Source organism: Pseudorasbora parva, chromosome 6 (assembly GCF_024679245.1).
Source record: "Pseudorasbora parva isolate DD20220531a chromosome 6, ASM2467924v1, whole genome shotgun sequence".
Lineage (NCBI taxonomy): Eukaryota > Metazoa > Chordata > Actinopteri > Cypriniformes > Gobionidae > Pseudorasbora > Pseudorasbora parva.
In genome coordinates, this window is record NC_090177.1 from 27595179 (window position 1) to 27620695 (window position 25517).

A 25517-nucleotide genomic window follows, 5' to 3' on the forward strand; every position below is an offset into this window, starting at 1 on the left:
ACCTTAAAATCCCATACAAAATATTAAATAAATAATAATAATAATAATACAAATGTATATTCATTTCATTGAAATTAAATAAATGGTCATGTTTGTCTACCACACAATTATTTTAATTTATTTTAAGTGATAAAGTACGTGTATGAGCCATTTAATAAAATTTAGATTAAAAAACAAAATTAAAAGTAGGCTAAATTAATTAAAACTAAATCCATCAAAGTATTTTGTGAGGGAAACCCCTAAAGGTGTTGTATGAAATGCCTGGTAGAACTCTGTAAGGTTCTGTTTGGAACTTTTTATTCTAATATCGCATCCTTATTTAGATATATGAGTGTGTGACTGTATGGTTTTACACAGTTTAGCGTGAAATCTGTCCCTAGAAGTAAACTAAATCAGTCTTATGTGTTATTCACATAACTTTTATTAAATTCAGAACATTACAACTTAATACATTCACAAGTGCAGTTTTCAGTTTTTTAAAGGTTTCTCTTAAGGTTCATTTGTCTTTAATTTTATACAAAAACAATAGAAGTCTATGTTGTGTCCTTATGTACAGGGAAATGTGTGTGTGTGTGTGTGTGTGTGTGTGTGTGTGTGTGTGTGTGTGTGTGTGTGTGTGTGTGTGTGTGTGTGTGTGTTGGGCAAGCAACTTTCACCTGAACCCTCCCTTTGCTCTCCATCCTACTCTGATCAATACCAATTTATAAGCAAATGCTGCTCAGCCGACTCTCCCCTTTAATGAATTAGACCGTCGCTGATGTCACTTTACTAATGAAGCCCTTCTCAGGAGTGTTAACCAAATCTGCAGAGGGTTAGTTTGCATATGCCTGTGTGTGACTGAGTATTTAAGAGGAAAAATGTTTTACCAGTCCATCCTGTACACAAAAGAACAAGCCTCTAAAAATATATGATTCCCGCAGTTGTACTCAATGAGCATGCATGTGTGAGAGAGCAAGAGAGAGAGAGAGAGAGAGAGAGAGATGGTGTGAATGATATGTGACTGATAATTACAGCAGAGGGCAGTCAGAGGAGGAACAGAGCACGTCTCTGATCCGATGCCACCCTGTGGTTTATAACGCCATACTGCTGAGTGTTTTCCGAAACGAGCGTTAATTACTTTTGATCGATAAGCAAAAGTGAATAAATATGAATAGCTATTACAAAAAAGCAAGAGAGACTGTGGGCAACTGATCCGATGGTATCTTAAACACACTAGCCTACATGCTGCGCGTGCTGTAGATGAGAATTCAAAGGCGCACTGCGAGTCATAGCTCGCATACAGAGCAGGACATATTTATGCATGTGATCAGAGAAGCCTCTCCCATCACACTCCACATGTCCCACAATCCAACACGGTCTGTGTAATGCTCAAGCATAGTCGTCTCAATGTGACCACAATATGCTGCTTGTTTGTCATTGGATTGGCAGCGTTTTCAAAACGAAAAGGTTTAGTCCAGTTGAGAGTGTTGACAATACCCTTGTTTTAATAAAGTCTTTTTTACAGCATTAGGTACAGTTTAGTGAAGTTAAGTTTCATCCAGTTTACACTGTGAAAAGCGTCAATCATTCTATTGCACTTTGATTGTTATAATTTAGTAAAGAGAACTACATTTTAGGAGTGCATTTTACTTACTGATTTAGAAATATCTGTTTTATCCATTACATTAGGCTATCCAATCAGTTAGGCTATTAAAAAGACTTTGACTTTAATAGGAGCAAGAATTTTTGTTCATTAAATTAAATTCAGTTAATTTAATTTACGCTGAAATTGAATTAGTTTAGAGCGTTTGCTCTAGGCACAATTCCAGTAACATTCCATTGAGTTTCATTTTAGACACAATTGTGAAAAATGTGATTTAATAGGAGAGAATCAATACGCTGAAAAATATTGTTGGTTTAACTTAAAAAAGTAAGTAACCTGGTTTGCCTTAAAATGTTGAGTTTATTGAAATAAAACAATTTGAGTTTATACAATGAAGGAAATTGGTTTAATTAAATTATTATTGTATCTTAACCACATAAAACATGTGATGAATCATGAAAATAGCACAAATTGGCATGTTTCACTGCGTCATCTCAAAACACACACAATTACCCAATATGGTTACAAAATATTTGAATAATACTTGAATAAAGTTTGTCGATTCTTAAAAATGTTCATTGTATTAACTAAAAAATGTAATTTCAATGAAAATTTTAAGACAACCAGATAACTTACTTTGTAAATCTTTTTTTAAAGTGTACGTAAAAATGCAGTAATTAATTTTAGAAAGTTTGTTGTTTTACATTCAAGGCTGTTAGGAAGACTGTGCCTTAAAATTGGGCAATATAAGTCTCAGAGTCTTGGTAATGCGCTTAGACAATTACAGTTTAGTAAACAGTTTGTTTAGAAATTAATTTTCTGTCTGGGTGCATTAACAGCTCATTGCCAGAGGCAGCCATCGGTTGCTAACGGCTAATAGCTAAGTAAATCGTGTCTCTTCTTTCTGCATCAGCACTACCCTCTGAGTAATTAAACTAAAAGTCCTCATCATAAATCAAAACCCACTCCTTCCGTTTTTATCCACCTTTGTCATCGTCCCTTCCTTATAGGATATCAGGCTGTGTTTTTTTGTGTGTGTAAATCGACCCCTATGACCCCACACCAACACACAGAGTTTACTGGCTCCTCATACAAGTTGTTGCCCCAGCAGCTCAACGCCATAGATAGCAGCATTACCGGGAAATAGGCTCGCATCAACACACATACACAGAAGCAGGTGTACCATTCCTTCGTCTAACTGAACATCCAGAGCTTCGCAAGGCTCCGACCACCAGCGACAGCTGCTGCCATCCTGATGTCACCTGATCCATCCCAGCTCCTGTCCGCTCCACATTTAAACATGACTGACAGCCCAGGGGCTAATGCCTGTCCTCGAGCCATCAAAGTAAAATTAGAAAAAGAAAAGCAAGCATCTCCCTGGACCACCGCACAGCTAAATATCAATGTCAGGGGCCGACGGTGGTGGATGTGCTACAGAGAACTTTTAAAAGTCTTCTCAAGAAAGAAGTGCGAAAAGATGACTTAAGTCATTCAATGAAGAACAAATCTGCTAAGGTCGCAGCTCTCTGTGTGATGCAATAAGCAGTTGCTAGCTTTGCATGCTAACATTGCTGCTAAAACTACTTTGACAGGAGCCGGATGGCTGCACATGCCGCCTATGATTGTTCCCCTTTTATCCTCATGCACGCGCTGATACATGGACAGAAACGCAGAGACGCAGACAGGCTAAAACGTGGTGAAACACTTACGGAACGTGCATGTATGTGTACACGCGGATCATATTTACTCTCAAACACACACACATACTCACCAGGGAGAGGCAGCTTGTGTGTGGAGCCAAGAGGCAGGGGGAGCGTCCATTCCCAAGCAGCTGATTCAGCGTTTGAGAATTTGAGGATGAGAGGAAAGAGAGAGAGGGTGGAGGGGTGGACAGATGAGAAAGAGATGGGGATGAAAAGAAATGCAGAGTGTTGCCATCAATACTGGAGTGTTCTTGGCTTTTCACGGCACAAAAAGAAGAGTGAATTACCAAAAATACTGGACGAAAGTGACCAGGTCGGATAAAACGGCCCCAAAGACCTACTGTTAACTCAGTAACACCTCCCCGCCTGTCCTGAGAGAGACAGAGAGCTACGCATTGAACTACTAGGAGAAAGTATGGACAGTATGCTGACAGTTTTAAATGAGAGACAGAAAAGGCAGGAAGTCAATGTGAGGTGAAGAGCAAAAGATTTAAGTTTTTGTTAAACAGAAGTCAGAAAAAGCACCAGCGATGATGGTCTCTCTTTCTTTTTCTCGTTTGCCCTTACTGTTTAGTCCATCCTGCCAGACAGTTCTGTCCATACTTTGTCCAATAAACGTCCTTGTCCTTTCACATGAGAAATGGCAGCCATTAAGGGCAAAAATAACGTCACCGTTACACGTCCACGTCACCGAAAACGACAAAATGTTAGCTTGAAAAAATAGTTAAACGTCATTAAGTTGACTTTGAACTCATTTTATGCCTAACGTGTGAACGGGACAGTCGGGAAGTGTGCACAGGGGCTGGTCGGAAGAGCCTCCCACTGATCCAAAGCTTTTATACCCCGAGGGTCAAGGCAAAGAGGAGCCCCCCTGGCCCTGCACCCGCTACCCTACTCTGCCTGGCCTTATTTAGTGAAGCAGGGTAAAAAATAGCCCCTCAAGTGCTTTTGGCTTGCTGTGATCTGGAGGGGGCGGGGCCAATGCGAGCAGGGCCTGTGCTGGGGGAGGGGTTAATTGCCAAATGAGAATTACGTATCTTCTGTCGCTCGAACACCTTCTTACCTATTCTTTTATATATTCTTTAACATAAAATGTGTTAATATATTTCAATCCCTACCCTGTCCTTTCATTCAGCACACCTTAAATCCCACTTGCCATCTGCCCTCACCTCCATGCTTACAGCTCAGCCTCAGAGGTATATTTAGGCAGGCCAAATAAAGAGGTGCGTTCAGTTCCTGCCTTGCCCTACCATGCACCACCCAGTAGTTCGGCAACTCTGTCTGCTCTGCTATCTATGGTCAGAGCCACTGAGATTGAAGACGTAAAGAGGGTCACTGCAGTACTTTTGTGCATTGGATTGATAGAATGGAATTTTTGTTATCTTTGTTGACATGCTACAGAAAATGTAGTCACATAATCCAGCAAGAGTCGTTTCCCCAACTCAATCTTGTTTGTGTGTTTATTAATTTAGTCATTGAATAATTGATTGATGCAGTGTTTAATTGTTTACACAGTGATTTCCGTAGTCTGTCCTAGTGTGTCCTTTGCTGTAACAGAGCAATGAAAATGTGTGTGCATGTTTGTAGAGATTTCGTTTGTAGAGGTTTTTCTCCTCAACTTGCCTTAACGTCTTAAAGGGATAGTTCACCCAAAAATTTAAATGTGATGTTTATCTGCTTACCCCCAGTGCATCCAAGATGTAGGTGTGTTTGTTTCTTTAGTAGAACACAAATGAAAATGTTTAACTCCAACCGTTGCTCGTATAATGCATGTCAATGGGGTGTTCTTCTATGAGAGTCACTATGAGAGTAAAAAACACAGACACACGAATATAACTAAACCCATATTAAACCCTGCTTCTCATGATTATACATTGATGTCTTAAAACATGAAACGATCGGTAGTGATCGACCGATATTGATTTTTTTTTATAACCGATACCGATTATTTGGATGTTTATGTGCCGATAACCCGATATATAGAACCGATATTTATTTATTGTGTTATTTCTGTTTTTACAATTACAGAAACGGCACTGAACTGAGCTTTTTAAACACTGTAATTTTTGCAGTTTCACTCACTTACATACAGAACAAAAGACATTTACATCAAAAAATAGTCTGAAAAAATTTGCATTTTTTTTAAATACAGTGCAGTCTTTTTAACATTAATGCTGTTTCACCTTCTTATTTATAAATACAGCCATATTAACAACAGGCAAAATACATTTATAAAGTCTAATATTTTCAAATGGAGAACATAAATGAGAGATGAGTCTATCAAATCCCCATAACCATGAGCATAAATATAAGCATTCATTTTAAACTACAGTTTTAAAAGGTTTATGTGTTTAATAGACTAAAGACTGAATATTCTCTGGAATAATAGCTATGATGTATTTGCGGCTTTGTTTCTTTTTCTTACAGAGTCAATCTCATCTAGTATGGTATCAAAATTAATGTTTGTGAAATGCTGACGACAGCGCTGTTTTCATCTCTGTGTTTAACTTACACGTCTCGCGGAGATAGGCCTAATAATACATTTCCACAGAGCTGTAATTAATTACATATTTATTATATAAATGTTATATAGCAAACGTTAATATAATTAGGAGTTTTAAACGAGTCGGTCTTGTTTACATATGGTGACTAGCCTATATGCTGGAGCAGCAACTCAGTGAGAGAACGGCTGAACACGACAGAGCATAAACACTGAGAGAGAAATAAGTTCAGTGCTTTCCAACATGCTCTCATTCATGGTGGCCTAATAATTCATTTTCATGGAGCTGTAATTAATAAGATGTTTATTATATAAATGTTATATAGCAGACGTTAATATAATTTAAGGAGTTTTAAATGTGTCGGTCTGGTTTACATAGCCTACGGTAATGTTAGCCCATATGCTGGAGCAACAACTCGGTGAACGGCTGAATGCGACTGAGCATAAACACACAGAGAGAAAGAAATTCGGTGCATTTACTTCCAACATGCTCTCATTTATGGCTCATTTATGGTTTTGTTTAATTCATGTGAATTTACGTATTTATTGTGACATGACGGATTACCTGACGACTCTGTCAGTGAGTTTGTCTCTACAGCGCCAAGTTTAAACTACATAATATCATCTCATAACATCTTATTTATGCATATCTCAATTGTGCATTAATGTTATGCTAAACCAAAATGTTTAATTAAGGAATGCAGGTTATTTTACCTTTGAACACCGTTGTTGACTCATCTCTCCTCAGAGAGTCCGTTAATGGCGCGCTTGTATGCAGTTCTCAAAACGTCCACAAGATGGTGTCATTTATCGGGAAATCCGATATTACAAAACCGATACCCGATTATGGGAAAATGCTTAAATATCGGGAAAAATATCGGGAATCCAATATATCGGTTGATCACTAACGATCAGTATTTATCTTATTTTTTACCTCATATGAGACGAATCTCATCTAGTTTTCCCAATGCCATTACTTTCGCAGAAGAAGGTCACAACCCGTCGCGAGCATAGATATGTGTACATAGATGCCTCATTCGACTGATCCACGCATGCGCTAATAAGGAATCTATATATGTATATAGGTCCTTCTCAAAAAAATAGCATATTGTGATAAAGTAAATTATTTTCCATAATGTTATGATAAAGATTTAACTTTCATATATTTTAGATTAATTGCACACCAACTGAAATATTTCAGGTCTTTTATTGTTTTAATACTGATGATTTTGGCATACAGCTCATGAAAACCCAAATTTCCTATCTAAAAAAAAATGCATATTTCATCCGACCAATAAAAGAAAAGTGTTTTTAATACAAAAAAAAGTCAACCTTTAAATAATTATGTTCAGTTATGCACTCAGTGCTTGGTCGGAAATCCTTTTGCAGAAATGACTGCTTCACTGTGGCGTGGCATGGAGGCGATCAGCCTGTGGCACTGCTGAGGTGTTATGGAGGCCCAGGATGCTTCGATAGCGGCCTTAAGCTCATCCAGAGTGTTGGGTCTTGCGTCTCTCGACCTTCTCTTCACAATATCTCACAGATTCTCTATGGGGTTCAGGTCAGGAGAGTTGGCAGGCCAATTGAGCACAGTAATACCATGGTCAGTAAACCATTTACCAGTGGTTTTGGCACTGTGAGCAGGTGCCAGGTCATGCTGAAAAACCAAATCTTCATCTCCATAAAGCTTTTCAGCAGATGGAAGCATGAAGTGCTCCAAAATCTCCTGATAGCTAGCTGCATTGACCCTGCCCTTGATAAAACACAGTGGACTAACACCAGCAGCTGACATGGCACCCCAGACCATCACTGACTGTGGGTACTTGACACTGGACTTCAGGCATTTTGGCATTTCCTTCTCCCCAGTCCTCCTCCAGACTCTGGCACCTTGATTTCTGAATGACACGCAACATTTGCTTTCATCCGAAAAAAGTACTTTGGACCACTGAGCAACAGTCCAGTGCTGCTTCTCTGTAGCCCAAAAGTGTCTTGACCTGGGGAATGCGGCACCTGTAGCCCATTTCCTGCACACGCCTGTGCACGGTGGCTCTGGATGTTTCTACTCCAGACTCAGTCCACTGCTTCCGCAGGTCCCCCAAGGTCTGGAATCGGTCCTTCTCCACAATCTTCCTCAGGGTCCGGTCACCTCTTCTCGTTGTGCAGCGTTTTTTGCCACACTTTTTCCTTCCCACAGACTTCCCACTGAGGTGCCTTGATACAGCACTCTGGGAACAGCCTATTCGTTCAGAAATTTCTTTCTGTGGCTTACCCTCTCGCTTGAGGGTGTCAATGATGGATAATGAATCAATCATTGACACCCTCAATGAACCAGGCTGGGAGTTTTTAAAAGCCTCAGGAACCTTTTGCAGCTGTTTAGAGTTAATTAGTTGATTCAGATGATTAGGTTAATAGCTCATTTAGAGACCTTTTCATGATATGCTAAGATTTTGGGAATTTTGGGTTTTCATGAGCTGTATGCCAAAATCATCAGTATTAAAACAATAAAAGACCTGAAATATTTCAGTCGGTGTGCAATGAATCTAAAATATATGAAAGTTTAATTTTTATCATTACATTTTGGGTTAGGTTCTAATAATGAACTCTTATCACAATATGCTAATTTTTTTAGAAGGACCTGTATGTGTGTGTATATATATATATATATATATATATATATATATATATATATACATTTTTTTTCTTTTTTTTTTCTGTTTGGCCCATAGTTGGAGAAATCGGGATAAGCCATAGATGTAAAGGATGCAGCAGCAAACATTAATAGGGAAAGAAAATGGTTATCATTAATTTTCTAAACCAAAAGTGCAGTTATAGTCTATAAGCTACCATATTTTCTGTTTAACCATAGACACCAGGTTGAAAGAAAAGTCTGTTTACATTGAGCACATTCTCTGCAGTCCGAGCGCGATGCATGAATACACTAAAGATCACTCTCGCTCATGTCTGAGGTAAATCATTGACACATCACCACTTACAGTACATGTGTTATATTGAACTAAATGCATTACAATCGGCTTAAACGAATGCACAGGTTACTCTTCTGAACAAGAACGCTCCCGAGTCTGTGTTCTTCACACTGTTCACGTGAATCGAGGCATAGTTCGGCGCGCACATGCAAAATACCGGCAGTTCAATAGAGAGTGCGCCTCTCTTAAAGGGGCCACACTATATTTCTACTCGTGTAATATGGACCTCCTCCGGGTATGTTATGGTACTGGTGTGCTCACAGGTCTGCATGACAGCTTTCACATTACCAGTTTTTCATACGAACTGTGCCCTATTCTGAACTAAACTGCCAGTAATACCTTTATTTATATTCTTAAAATGAGAGAAATCCCTGCTTATTCTGAATTTTTTAAGCTAGGCTTAAGAGACATGAACAAGTTCTTTGATAAACATCTATGACCATTGATACATATCTAGTCTTCATGCTGTTTTATTGATTATTATTGAATAAGTATTATATGGTTTCACTAATAATAAACGTACATTTGCATAAAGCATGCATATTTGTCCATATACCCATGTTGATTAGAGTATTAAAAAACTTAATTCAAACTTAATTTAAGATACATTTAAAACAAATAAAAATCTGCGATTAAATTGCGTTTAATCACGAGTTAACTAATGACAATCATGCAATTAACCGCGATTAAAAAATAATAATCAATTGACAGCCCTAATATATATATATATATTAAGGATTTACACATTCAAATCAGAATTTTCCAATCTCTCTATGGTCGACCGATAGTCGAATCATCTATGTTTGTGTAAACCATAGACCGGAAAAAAATAAATGGTATAAACGGGTTGGGAAGGGCAGGACACTAGTCAGCAGGAGGCTAAGACTATTTTTACTTTACACACGGCACACAGCCACCACTTTTAATAAAGTTATCAAAACTAGGCTAACGTTACACTACACATTAGTAAATGAACCATTCTCTCATAACATTTAAAAGCCGCGAGCAAAACACAGAACATCACACAAATATATAAAATAACATTTTGATAAATACACCTAAAAAATAAAATAAAAATAAAAAAACCTGCCTATAGAGGAAAAGAACACTTTGAGTGCGTTTATATGCACATTCTTAAGCCGATTGTGCCTAAAGGGGGTCGCACACAGGACTGAAGCTCAGCGGCGTGTCTCAGGCAGACGTGAACATTATATACGCGCAAGCTCAATTTTGAATCGACTTCTGACAGAAGAGCTGCACGATGAGTGTATCTTGTAGCACACGGTGAAATCAGTTTGTACATTCACGATTTGAGGGAAATATATATTTAATCGCCGCGGATAGGCGTCGAATGCTGCCATCGGTGTATATGGGTACGCATTTTAAAGGTGCGGCGCGTCCGGTGCGAAGCTCAGTGCCCTTAAAGGGGTGATTGCTCAGCGCCACGACACGTCTTTATAACACTAATATTGAGCACCCCCATATTGCCAAAATGGTATGATCCTCGTTTCATAACACCCGGGAAGATTCGACCATGAGATCAGTGGTCGAATCCGGTCCTGCATATCGATGCATCGAATCTTCGACTATAAGGGGTCACCCCAAATATACACACACATATATATATATATATATATATATATATATATATATATATATATATATATATATATATATATATATATATATATATATATATATATATATATATATATATATATATATATATACACAGTCCCTGACAAAAGTCTTGTCGCTTATCTATTTTCTAGAAATACCTGATATTAACCTGACTTTTAATTAATTGGTGTTAGAAATAGCTCATATGAAAAGCTAAAACCCTCCCAAATGATGTTTAATGCACTGAAATAAATAATTTTCACAGAAAAAATATTTATCATTTAATCAAGACAGAAAGGTCCAATTTTGGCAAGACAAAAGTTTTGTCGCCTATACAGAAATTGAACAAATTTACTGCAAATACAAAAATATATCAGCAAATTAAGTTGTGGTGCTGTGAGATTCAAATTTTATCAAACATCTTTTTATTAAAGCATACAATTAAACATACAATTCACTTATACATTCTGAGACTTTTTTATAATTCAAAAATAAAATAAAAATTTAAGTTAAGTAACAAAAATAATAACAAATTAGATATTAAAAATAAATAAATCTAATAACAGTAAGCTTAAATAATACAACATTAAAACAAGTAACAGCCATACAAAAAAAAAAAATACAAAAACAAATCATCAGGCTAACCACAATTACCCAAACCATCCCAACCCCTAATCCACTCGTCTATCCCTTTCCCATCTATGAGATTCAAATTTAATATCTTGTAGGACTTCCATGAGCTTGAAGGACTGCATCCATGCGGTTTGGCAAGGATTAATAAAATTTATTGATGAAGTCATCAGGAATAGCTAAGAAAGCAGTCTTGCATGCCCCCCAGAGTTCATCAATATTCTTTGGTTTCGTCTTCCATGCGTCCTCTTTCATCCTACCCCACATATGCTCAATGATGTTCATGTCTGGTGACTGGGTTGGCCAATCCTGGAGCATCTTGATCTTCTTCGCCTTGAGGAACTTTGATGTGGAGATGGAAGTATGCGATGGAGCACCGTCCTGCTGCAGAATTTGGCCTCTTTTATGTTTGGGAATATAAGAGGTAGCTAAGATTTCTTGGTATTTTAGCCTATTGATGTTGCCTTCCACCCTGCAGATCTCTCGCACACCCCCATACTGGATGTAACCCCAGACCATGATTTTTCCGCCACCAAACTTCACTGTTTTCTGGGTGAATCTCGGATCCATTCTGGCTCCAGTAGGTCTCCTGCAATATTTGCGGCGACTGTGGTGTAATTCAACAGAAGATTCATCTGAAAAATCCACCTTCTGACACTTTTCCAGCGTCCATCCTTTAAGCAGGCTGTGGGCCTTGGCAAATGCCACACGGTTTTTCAATTGTCTTTTGTTTAGTGCTGGCTTCTGGGCACTGATTCGACCATGGAGGCCATTTCGAGACAGAATCCGACAAACTGTTCTGGTTGACACAGGGACTTCAGGTGACCAGGTCTCGTGGAGCTCTGCTGCAGTGGAAAATGGGCTGGCCTTGGATTTTCAAGCCAACAAACGGTCCTCTCGAGCAGTTGTCTTGCGGGGTCTGCCTGACCTGGGCTTGTCAAAAACGTCTCCAGTCTCTTTAATCTTTTATTTATCCTCTGTACTTGACGTTGAGACACATTGAAGGTGTCTGCCACATCAGCAGTGGATCTGGTCTTCAGCCTCTTGATAATCAAAACTTTAGTCTCAGGGTGAAACTTAGGCATGTTTGCAGAGGTCTAGTTGCAGTTGATGTGAAGGTCTACTGTACTGGGGTCATTTTTATACACACCTGAGACCTAATTGATCAATTATTAGTCACAGGTGAAGCTCATATGACAAGGTGACAACCAGAGGTGGGTAGTAACGAATTACATTTACTTCGTTACATTTACTTGAGTACATTTTTTGGGTAACTTGTACTTTTAGAGTATATTTAAAAATGGGTACTTTTACTTTTACTCAAGTACATTTCTTGTGAAAAAACTGTACTTTTACTTAGTTACATTCGGTGGCGTTCCTCCGCTACTGTCAATGGTGATAATTAATTATACATTTTAAAATAAGTTATGACTAGTTCGCAAGTCTCGCGAAACGTTGGAGAGGCTGCTTCGCGAGAGGTGGATACGCATCACCCGCATAAAATTAGCGCGCGTTTAGTCAGAAGATGATGGCCGAAGCAGAGGGAGATGTGTGTGAGCTACGGCAGATCATCCGTACGTGGCCTCATGTTCAGCCTGTTTTCAGTCCAAGATGTCAAAAAGAACAGTTTCATAATTTAATGGATGCTGTGTGCACCAATATGAACTGACATCTCCGCATACAATAATTCCAGCTCCAACCTGAGAAAACAGCGGTAAGTGTAACAATGATGCCTATATTTGACACTGTTAATGGTAATTTGGTAACTATGGGCACTTTTCCTTTATTGTAATACTATTTCACACACTGTCCGAGTGTTTTCCTCATATGCGCTCTTGTGCAAGCATTGACAAATCGTTTGAATCCTCCGAACACACGTCCACAAACAAACGTTCACATCTGCACATTTACATATCTTTTTTTTCTCATAAAACGAGCAACCTCATTGGCAAAATGTACCTGTGACAATGTTTTTGCAAACCACAAAATACGTACCAATACACACTGCAGGAATTCCAACAGAAATGAACACTATAGGCAGAAAAACTGCATTTTCTTTAGTCTATGGTTTGTAAACATTTTGAATTTTGCGTCACAGCTCCATGTTCTGCTTTTCTGATTCACCAGACTTGCTCGATAGCTCAGCTGATACAGATTTGTATTTGCAATGCGAAAAGCTTGAGAACGAACCCCATGAAGAACGAGTCATGATAAGAGCTCAAAGACGAGTTCTAAACACAAGCTAAAAATACATGGACACAATTTTATTTTTGTCACATTTGCTTTTGTTAACACTTTCGGGGTTAAGTGTGGGTGTAGGCTACGTTAAAAACACAACGTAACAAAACATGTCAGATTCACGCAAATCTGTTCTGGAAAAAAATAAGCTTTTAGCGCCACCCAGTGGACATTTCACTTTGAAACTGTCACAATATGTACGTATTGGTACATATTTTGTGGTTTGCAAAAACGTTGCCACAGGTACTGATGAGATCAGGCTAAAAACGAAACAAATTGAATAGCCTAATGTGACATCTTGCATTTATACACATATCCGGACAGACAACAGTCTGCAGTGTATACATACGTTTAAAAATGGGACTGTATTTTTAAGAATGCATATACTTATAAAAATATAAGAACAAAGTATGTTTTAAAAAGAGCTGTGGTTAGCCCAGCACACCATTAATTTACACTGTTTAACCATTAAACACACACACACACACACACACACACACATATATATATTTGGAGGTGTGTGAAAGCTCTCTAAGTAGTCTGAAATGCAGGGTTTTTGGATCTTATCAATCAGATCGAAAGTAACTAGTAACTAAGTACTTGAGTCGTTTTTTCATCTAATACTTTTTTACTCTTACTCAAGTAACTATTACGATTGTTACTTTTACTTTTACTTGAGTAAATATTTCCGTAAGTACTTGTACTTTTACTTGAGTAAAGATTTTGGCTACTCTACCCACCTCTGGTGACAACACTTATGTCTTTGCAAAAATTGACTCAATGGGCTTTACCAAGCTGTGAATATTAGAATACTTTTTGAAAGTTTAGTTTTTCACTGAAACATTATCACAAAAGCTGGTGGGATTAAAATGAGCCATTTCTTGTAAAAAAAAATCTTGATTAGAAATATATTTCAGCTAGCCTAGAAATCTAGACGCACCCTAGCGGCAGCAAATTTAATTTGCCCGCAAGTGTGGTCTAGCAACTCTCAATTCCTATCTGAGCTGTATTCCTCAGAATCTGGACGGCCCAATCACATCGTGTAGGTAGGCTATAGAGTCGGCGGGCGGGGCCATAATGACGACGGCCGAGTTGCGTTTGCGTGCTTCTAGTAACACAGTCTTCTAGTAAACACAGAAACTGGCGAACGGCGGCGGTCTTTCGAATCAGCTCTGCCCGCTTCCGGAAGACTTGGAGTTAAGCTTTCCTCTGAGAAAAGAACAAAGAATGGCACTGAAGTCATTCTTAAAAAGGGAAGATGTGTTCGGAGTTTAGCCGACCGGATACGGCGAATGTTTAATCAGTCAGCGAGCTCCCCTTCACCGTCGTTGCTCCGGTTGGTGTACCGCTATCCTATCGCGTGCAGAGGGAGTTTGAAAGACAACCGTTTATCCCGCCCCTCGGACTGAGCCCTGTCTATGGTGAGTTTCCAGACCAAACATCTTGATGTGGGTCTGGCTTGTCAGGCTATATTTCAGCGGCACTTTAGGTCAATTTGTACACAAGCGACAAGTTTTTTGTTAGGGACTGTATATAGGCATGTGGAATACTAGATGAGAAAAAAAAACATGAAACGATCGAACCGAACAGTTTTTGTTAAAGACATCAATGTATCATCATGAGCAGCAGGGTTTAATATGGATATTGTATGTCTATGTGTCTTTTACTCTCATAGTGGCTCTCATAGAAAAACCCCATTGACATGCATTATACGAGCAACGGTTGGATTTAAAAATCTTCATTTGTGCTCTACTAAAGAAACAAAGACACCTACATCTTGGATGCCCTAGGGGTAAGCAGATAAATATCACATTTTCATTTTTGGGTGAACTATCCCTTTAAGCTCATTTCTCACTGTGTGATATTTCTCTCCCTATGAAACGTCTGTTTAATTGTTGCTTGTCAGATTGTACAATATGTCCCCAGAGACACCCTGCATGACATAAACTCTTTTATATGAGTCTGAAGACAATTGTCGTCCAATCCTGCTCCCGGAGGGCCACTATCATGCAGAGTTTAGCTCCAATCCTAATAAAACACCCGTGTTAATCAAGGTCATCAGGATGGCAAGCAGCGTCTGAAATTGCATACTAAATGGCTACTACATTTGATCATGAACGGACTTCTCGACTGTTTAAAAAAAGTATGTTCTTCAATGAATGTGTGCAGTATGCATAAAATCCAGATGCACTGCATCCGCCATGTTGGCATTGTCATGTGACCTACCATTCACAAATCCTCTCCACTGGCCACATGGGATAATAAAAATATCAGATGCGTATTTTGGAATACCGGCAGAAGTAGTAAGTCACCTGGGTGCTTTTCGCCTACTGTTTTATGAATACTATAAATTCAGACATAGTCTTTTTTCACATAATTTTCACCTTCGGTATCTGAATGTAGGGAAGTCAGCATATTTATTGTCTTGTACATTTCTGACATATGGACACAGTCACTTCTGATAACGGATTGTATGTATCGCATCAGTGTTTTGTCCAGATGGATCTGACGTTTTTGGAGCCTGAAACTGCTATTTAAAAAAAAGTAGTTCCCCTTTTGTTTTCGTGTGTACAGCCGTATATTTTGTGAAACTATGTTGACATCACCCCAGATCTCGTGCATGCTCCAAGTCGTCTTCTCCGTTTTTAGTGTATCTTCATGGCCGAATTACAGCACCACATACTGGTCTGATGTATACTACATAGTTTTGAGTGGGTTTCAGTGGTTTAGTGTGCAAACAGATATTTCTTGAGACGAGGAAAATAAAAGATCGGATAGGTAAAGCTCTGGCTTTGTGTGAATGTTGCCATGAAGAAACATGCATTTTCTGTACATCTGCTTTGAAAGCTGTGTATTGTGAAAAGCGATGTAGGCTACAAATAAATTTTAATTCTATATGTGGCTGGCCCTAATAATAAAAAAAAACTTCCAGGTGTGTAAAGACAGGTTGAAGCTAAAATCTGCATGATGTCAGCTCTCCTGGAGCAGGACTGAATGCAATATTAAAATGTAGCCTATGCAATATTAAAGCACATCTCAGGATTATTTATTTGTATTATTTTTTGGTTGAATGCTTATATATGGTATATATCAATGTTTTTCTATTTGGATAAAACAAAAAAAAATCTGTATATATATATATATATATACATATATATATATATATATATATATATATATATATATATATATATATATATAAAATAAAATAAAAAATCATAATTCTCATCCTGCCCAACGATGTCCTACAAACAATGTTCATATTGAAGGCTATGAAAACAAATATAGTGAATATAATGAAGGCTATGCTATATGCTATCTACACAAAAAAAATCACATTGCATTCTAACATTGTAAGTAACTTTACAATCTAAAAACAAAAATAATGATATAATTCACTAAACTAAAAATGAAAATACAAATAAAAGCATTTGATTACATTTGATTGCCCCATTATAATACTTACATTAAGATATGCTTACTTGTAATAAAAAAATTTTTGACATATGGCACATTCATTCTCCATTTGTTATAATTTCACTGTGTATTTTGTTAATTTTTTTTATGTTGGATTGGTGTGCCTGGGCCTTCAGTGTTCTGTAAAAATCTACAATCCCTAAAAGATGTCTAAGGCTGGGTTCACACTGTCAGTTTTTAGGATTGTCAACTGCTTTTACTAACTGTTGTTTGAACAGGACATTGAGACACACCATCGTTTCAAATACTCTCAGTATAAATGTGCAACTGGAGTCAAGCTCCTATTTTCTTACCAGCAACCATAGCAAAAGTGACCAAGGTAAAATCAAAGATGGCACCGCCCATTACTTTTGATATGACAAGAGTCTAATCCAGCCCACGAGTTCATCCGTCAAGTCTTTATTAACCGACAGCAGCTTTTTTATCTGGGTGGAGAGCGGAATATTTGAGTCGCGCATAGAACACAAAACTGACAGGAGCCGCTCTGGTGGACACAATGACTAGATCCAAAACCTTCAGATGAGACAGATCATATCTCTGTCGAGGTTACCAAAACCAAATCCACACATGAAAACCCTCAAACAGTAGACACACTTCTGTGCAGTGCATAGCCGCGCTCTCACACTGTACGATGTGACAGACGGCTAGCTGTCCAGTCGGTTCTGTTCACACAGCGCAGACAAATTTACGGTTGTGAGTTTGGGTATGCGCGTTTGTCACTCCCGTAAATAACTGAATTTGTGTGTGAACGTAAGCCTACTGACAACCGTATTCTGCTGCTGCATGAATGTGACCTAATATTGGCCAAATCATGCAGTGTGCACTCGGTTAGTTAACTATTATAAGGTATATACTTGTACTGTACTGTACTGTACTGTAAAAAATAACATTATACATAATTTAAATGTATTTGTTTCTGCAGTGTTAGATGAGAAATGACTGACAGCTAAGAGAGAAAGAGTGAAAGAGACCGGGAAAGATGAATGGAGACCGTAAAAGGGAGGGATTCTCTCACAACCGAGGAGGGGGCAGCAGGAGGAGGTAAAGCAAATTATTGATTTCCACCCTAAAAAGGCAATCTCCACACAAGTGCTCTTGGGGAAACAAACAGTGTGTGAGCTACTATCTGCGTGTCTTAGTCTGTGTGAAGGTATTTGAGTATGTTATGAAAGAGTTAGTGATAACCTGCTCCCTTAGTGTTCCCAATGGACAATGTTCTATTGGTCATTCTATCTATTGTTCTTCCTTTCTTTTCGATCTGCCTGTCTTTCTATCCGTCTATCAATTGTTCAATCTGTCATCTATTGCTCTGTTTTATCTATCATTCTGTCATTTCACCTATCGTTTTATTTGCTGTCTCAGTGTTCCTATCAGCATGACTCCATTGATTGTTTGATTGCTCTTTCATTTGTATGTTTGTTTGCTCATTTGTTCTTTCTATCTTGCATTAAAGCATTTTTTTTCTATCTGTCTTGTCTATTAAAGGGTTAGTTCACCCAAAAATGAAAATTCTGTCTTTAGTTACTCACCCTAATGTCGTTCAACATTAAGATATTTTTGTTGAAATCCGATTGCTCAGAAAGGCCTTCATTGACACCAATGTCATTTCCTCTCTCAAGATCCATAAAAGGCACTAAAGACGTCGTTACAAAGCCCATCTCACTACAGTGATTCTACAATCATTTTATGAAGCAACGAGAATAGTTTTTGTGCGTAAAACCCCACCCAAAAAAACGAATAACTACTTGTATAGTGATGGCCCAGTTTCAAAACAAAGATTCAAACCCTTATGAATCAGCGTATCGATTTATGATTACGAATCCTGGACCAATACACTGATTAATAACCATTCTAATCTTCTTTTTTTGTTTTGGGTTTTTTTTGCACACACAAACTATTCTCGTCGCTTCATAAAACGATTGTAGAATCACTGTAGTGAGATGGAATTTGTAACGACGTCTTTAGTGCCTTTTATGGGTCTTGAGAGAGGAAATGACATTGGTGTCAATGAAAGCCTTTCTGAGCCATCGGATTTCAACAAAAATATCTTCATCTGTGTTCCGAAGATGAACAAAGGTCTTACGGGTGTCGACCGACATTAGGGTATGTAATTAATTAAGAGAAGGCAGCTAATATTATCTGTTTTATCTGCTGCCTTTTTCTGTTTTCATTATACAATTTATCAGATTTTTTTTCTCTGTCCTTCGTTCTGTCTGTAGCATGACTCAGACCGAGAGTAACATCTAATAATACCATAGACTCATTAACTGAGAGAAAGAGTGACAGCGAAAGAGAGGGATGGAGGGGTATCAATGCCAGTATCTATTCTTACTCTTGTTATTACACAGCATGCCTCTTCTGTTCCCGTCCTCTGACATCAGTCATAAAAGTCTTAAATTACAACATTGTCATTAAAGGTGTACACAAGTTTATTTACTTGATACTATTCTTCTGAGAGCACTTAAGCTCTCTCAAATTCTCCAGTGTCTTAGATAGTGGTAGACTAGTGGTTAAAGCTCTGGGCTAGAAATGCAAATATTGTAAGTTCGATCCCAGGTGTGAGTGACTCATGAATTGGAGAGTTACCAAAGGATTGTTGTCGCGGTTGTGCCCTTGAGCGAGACGTTCAATCCTGGTTTGCTATGGGGTGACTGTAATTAGTGTCCTGTTAGTCACATTGAATAAAAGGCTGGGCTAAATGAGTAACCAAATCAGCAGCTCAGAAATTTGTATATTTTCTGTGCATGGCATTTTTCACACTGTGCCGTTTTGCTTAGGGTTCTCTGCATTTGTTCCTTGTGCTCTGTGGAAAAGAGATTATTGAAAAGCACTGCAGTACAGTTAACATCCAAATGCTACTATTTGAGAGAACTTGTCTGTGGCATAAGGTTAGCTGACAAATTTGCCAGCTGTCCTGTAGAATATCAGACCATTTAATGGAAGAGAAATATTCCGCTCAATATTCCGCTCTATAGAAATATTACCTATCTTTTTGTCTCAGCCTCAGACATCACGCCCACAGACCGTTGTCTGAATGTCTGATGAACACTTTTCTGGAAACACTTCAGGAGTTTCGAAATTGTCATCTGATGAATTCTACAGGATGTCCGTGAGACGTCTAAAAACACATGACGTGACACCTAACTTCCTAGTGGAAGAAAGTCACAGTCGTGTTTACATTTGTGACAGTGAACACTTAAAGGTGTCATCAACTGGCTTTTTATTTTTTAATACTGTTGTCTGAGGTCAACTAATGATGTCCGTGTGGTTTTTACATTCAAAAACATCTTAACCAATGAGTAATAGGCCATTTTCTACACTGGTTTTGAGGGTCTCTCCTAAACGCTGGGTTTTGATGGCTGTGCCGCACTGGAGACTTTGAGTACACTTCCATGGCTTGGATTGGATTAGATTTGCATATTTAATGAGCTTCAGCTCCCCTGTTAAGTGCAGTTTACATGAGGGAGGGGTTGATTTGAAAGCGGCAACCTGAATAAACTTCTTTATCAAACAAACACAATGATTTATTTCTTATCGACCCGTGATTGATTGGACTATTAATTTATATTACACATAGCCTGCAAGATAGGACGATATAAGCGTGAACCGTGTGCACACAGAAATGCGCCTTTCGAATGTCAAGTCAAGAGAGAGAGAGAATAGCAGAACAAAAAAGGAATATTATGAGATTCATAGGCCATTACAAACGATTCCACAGTGAAATGAAGTGAAATCTTCATTAAAAATAAATTTCAACCACATTCCTAATATTTGGATCCGAAGGAAGCTTATGCAGCGACTGTTCTTCCACAACCAGGAATAGTGCAATATCTTGCTATATTGTGCTATTCCTGGTTGTGGAAGAACAGTCGCTGCATAAGCTTCCTTCGGATCCTATAATATTAGGAATGAGTGGTTGAACTTTATTTTTAATGAAGTTCCAGCTGACGTGGGGTCCGACAGGAATGGTGCAACACACTTATGTGAGTAAAATGTGTTTTTATATGTAATAGTATTGCATTGTTATAGATGGTTTTGCTTATGTGTACGTGTCTAACAGAGAATACCTTTAGCACGCTGGACGCAGCCATGGATCGGCCAGGGCTGAAATACATGCGCATGTGCGCGCGTGTGGTTTGCGCTTATATCGTCCGATCTTGCAGGCTATGTGTAATATAAAAATAGTAGTCCAATCAATGAGAAATAAATCATTGTGTTTGTTTGATAAAGACGTTTACGAGCCCTGTGGTCGAGAGAATCATTCTGGTTGCCACTTCTCCCTCAATCTCTCCTCTCTCACTCTCTTCTCTCCTCTCTCCCGTGAACTGACAGGGGAGCTGAAGCTCATTAAATATGCAAATCTTATCTAATCCTAGCCGTGGGCGTTTACTTACAAGTCTCCAGTGCATCACACCTATCAAAACCCAGCGTTTTGTAGAGAGCCTCAAAACCAGTGTAGAAAATAGCCTATTACTTATTGATTGTGATGTTTTTGAATTTAAAAACCACACAAACATCATTAGTTGACCTCAGACAACAGTATAATTGTTTTTTTTTAAAGCCAGTTCATGACACCTTTAATGACAAGTATGACTATATTGGTGTTTTGTTAAACAAACTTTTGCAATTAAGGAAATCTCTTATATTTAACCTTTACAATAATCCCAGCGTCATGTAGTCCAAATGTTTCATTGTAATGGACGTATTGAACCGGCTTGAACATTGAAATTGACGAACGGCTCCGTCTGTTTATTCAGCAGTATAAAACACCAGATCACGGTTCTTTACTTATTAAAGGTGCAGAACAACATCAACTTTTTGTCATTGCACCAAGCAATAATCAGTCGTAATCTTTACAAAAATTAAAGTTAAAGCATCTAACAAGGTCTACACTCATTCATTAAAATAGCTTGTTTCCTCCTACGGCATAAGCGGATATAACGTCTTTGTGGGCATCGCAGTGTTTTCGGAGAGACTAACTATCTATTATCTTCTGGCTATATTTTGTAAATTGTAATGTACAGTTAAGTAGAAAGTATTTTATATTGTTGTATATGGTGAAATAATAAATATAAAGAAATGTTATGTTAAAATTTAGACTAATGAGTAGACTAATGAAATGTTAGTCTACTTACAGACAGTTTCTTGAGCATTTATTTGGCTTTGTTATACATTTTCTACTGGATTTGTTTGTTGAAATGCCAAGCAAAGTTGATCAGTGAATTTTTATCTTATGTATAACCACAATTTACCATTTATTAAGTCTTGCTTCCCGCTTTATGGTTGCTAACTCAGACAAGCATTACAGGACGTGTCATATTAGTGAACTGAATATTTTTTATAATTAATTACATTGTAATTAACAGTAAAATGTGTAAACTTTATTTTAATGTGCCTTTGTTGCAGTGTAATTATATATTTATGTACTGAGTAACAATAATTAACTACACGTATTACTATAGGGTTAGGGTAGGATGAAGGTTAGTTGCATGTAATTATGCATAATGTATTGTTATTACTATGGTAAGTACATAATAATATATGTAACAAGAACACTGTAAAAGTGTTACCAAATATTTTTACTTTTATTTTTATGTTCTCATTAACATTTTACTATATTTTTGGATAATTTTTACAAAATTAAACTACACTATTAAACTATTCAAAGACACAGATCCTCCATAGACTTATGTTAGAAAAGAGAAAAAGTACATGTCAAGGTACGGTTGGTCAGTAATGTTTTGACAAAGAAAGTGGAATACATTTATTGTTACAACACTTGTGAGTCAGTGAGTCAAAATAGTGATTTGCTTCTCAAATGCTTTTTAGCACTTGATTCAGTCAAGCACATACAGCATGTACTGCATGGATACATTGACTATAACCACCAATGATTTATGTAGATCTCAAATTATACATGTGGCATTAAGGAATGGAGTATCCTTTATTTTCCTCTCTATGACTGTGACATGCTTGTATCTTAGCTTGTTGCATGTGAATACAAGCTCCAGTTGACTCTTGTGTATACGTGATTGCACGTGTGTATGCATGTCTTTTAAACAGGTGACTCTAAAGGAGAGTGCGAAGGTGAGATATGCTAAAAGCTTTAGAGCTGCAGATTCTCGGAGCGAGAGAAACCAACTACAGAGACTGAAGCATGCACAAAGTGTTTTCCAACGTTCTTGAGTGTGTGTGTGTAGTACGTTTGTGTGTTGCTGCACAGGGTGCAGTTAACTTTCCCAGGGGAATGTCACTTTAGTGACTGTGTGTAATGGTCTAAGAGATGAATGCTCTCTCTGCATTACAGTGCGGATACACACATTAACTCTTTCTCCAACACACAACCACACACACACACACACACACACCTCTGGGCTAATCTGAGAGAGAGGGTTTGTGTGTTTATGCAGCAGAGATTTCATACACAAGTTGTCACTTTCATTAATGGTCGGTGCCAAAAAGATCTGAACTAAACGCTGTGTCGGTTTTCAGTATGTCTGGGCTTTTCCAAAATAAAATAAATTAATTCAGTTGAACAATGGCAAGGTTCAGGTGACTTAAATACAGATAGAGTGGATTTACGGTTTTGTCATTTTCACAGATGGACAAGCTGTTTTTGAAACGGGTCACATGCATGTCACTGCATTTGTCTAATCAATGTTATTGATCTCATAAATATGCTAATAAGATCATTAGCCCTGGGTTTACAAATGTACAGTGTGTTGTTTCACTTTCGAAGTTGACTTTAATTCTCCACAAATGCCATTTTGAACAGTTTAGCATTTAATGAAATGAGAGATTAACATTTTGCATGCATTTATTCTTTTACAATTGCACGACTGGTAAAAAGTCTGGGGTCAGTAAGGTTTTTTTATGTTTTTAAACATAAATTTTTTTTTATGTCTCTTGTGCTCACCAAGGCTGCAATTATTTGATTAAATATACAGTAAAAACTGTAATACTTTGAATATTTTTATTTTATTAGCGTCCCTACTATTAGTGCAACGGTAAGTTTATCTGCTTCAAGAACAGCGCCGTTATTACCTCTCTAGAAGGAAATGTCATGTAGATTTTAAGTTGTTAAACTATTTTACTGATAAAATCGACTCCTGAGTTTTGGTTCTTTTGCTGTTGTCAGCTGTTGCTATTACCTTTTGAAATACCTGAAATCATTTAGCAAAGTTATATGGAATGGTCAGGAGGCTAGAGGGTAAGGAGGGTAAAAACGTGCCTAGAACCACTTCAGCCGTGCGGTTCCAGAAACAATTGCACACCTTAGAATGTGCGTCAACCAATCAGATTCAAGCATTCAACAGCCCCATAGTTAGCGCACTCATTAAACATTCAACAGCATATAAATAAAATTTGCTTAATGTTACTGAATGAAATGCCACACCCACAAAGAGGTAACGACTGCGCAAGCTTTGAATGTTATAGACACAATCTACTCATGAAGTCTTTGACAAAAACACTTTCCTCAGCTCAGCAAGTTTAAATGTTGTTAAAAAAAAATGTAAGCATAGGTTTTGTTCTTTCTTTAGATGTATTGAATGTTAACATTCATAAAATAAAATATTTTAAGTGCCATGACATGCTTGTCATTTGATTTTAGTGGGTTTATGATGACTGATTTAGTCCAGTGAGAGAATATGCTGTAATTTGTATTGTGCAGCAGGGAAGGGCTGGGTCTTTTTTCTTCTAAAAGTTTAATTAAAGAATCCACCAGACTCCTGTCAGAGCGTGTGATCCTAAGGAAACAGCTGGCGTGTCAAGTAGGAATAGATGGGTACAGTAGAGGTTAAATGGCCTCCGGCTGCTCTGTGAGTCTCCATGCCCTTTAGTGAGGTTTGGGCAGGTGCCTTTCCAAACTGGGCATGATCCAGAACCGGAGAACACTGTCCAGCAAAGAATTACAGCTGAGAACACAGCACAAAACCACTGTGCTATGGGCTGATGCTGGATCAGTGTTTGTGACTGACTGTAAGAGAATTACAGAGAATCTCAGAACAGCAGACTGATTGAACCTAAAGGGTTACTTCAGCGATTAACATATGGCTTTGTATCAGTAGAAACCCTGGAGTATATTTAAATGATTGTGCTTTCCCCCCTCATATCCCCCTGAGACGAGAGATTTATGCAATTTATTTCTGGAAAAATGTCTCTCGTGACGCAAATTGACAATGTTTGCGTCATCTTTGGAATGTTTGCCCAGAGCCTAAAGACTACAGCCAGCAGAGGAAGCCATTTCCACATGTTTTGAACCCGAGCATGGGGAATGGAGATCACACTCACAGCACAGCTCAGCTACAGGCATTAATTTAAACGGATGCTAAGCAATGTAAGTGTTTTAACTTCTCAAATTAATTTCTATGAAAGTTAAGCTTCCAAAGGCATGAACTGAAAATGCGTTGTGAATATATGCCGCGAATGTGGTCGCGATTACCTCAGCTCTCATCACGAGAGCTCATCTGCTCATGTATGACGTTAAATGTAATCTGACTCCTAATCTGAGTCTGCTGTGAGACTCACGCGGCAACTCGATCATTATATTGAACACACGGTCAGTATTTAATTGTACTTTCTGAACTCAGTCACTGTAATCCAGCAGTGGTGGCTTTGGGAATGGCCTCACAGGGCAGTGAAGCATTCTGGGAATTGTAGTCTTTCATCCCCATGAGACAAAAATACATTTTCTGTCTTTTCTCAGTCTAGAAGGTACCAAATTCAAAAATAAATTCACATTTCTACTACATTGATGACCCAGTTTAAATACAGATTCATCT

General features: G+C 38.0%; 1 long non-coding RNA gene across 4 annotated transcripts in view; it reads left to right on the forward strand.

Moving 5' to 3' along the window:
- The window catches only part of LOC137079352 (uncharacterized), a 212324-nt gene that overhangs the window by 63586 nt on the left and 123221 nt on the right, over positions 1-25517 (forward strand). For all 4 annotated transcript variants that reach the window (XR_010905465.1, XR_010905467.1, XR_010905464.1 and 1 more), the window contains exon 3: positions 17657-17775. This is a non-coding gene — a long non-coding RNA (uncharacterized lncRNA). The remainder of the gene's footprint in view (positions 1-17656; positions 17776-25517) is intronic.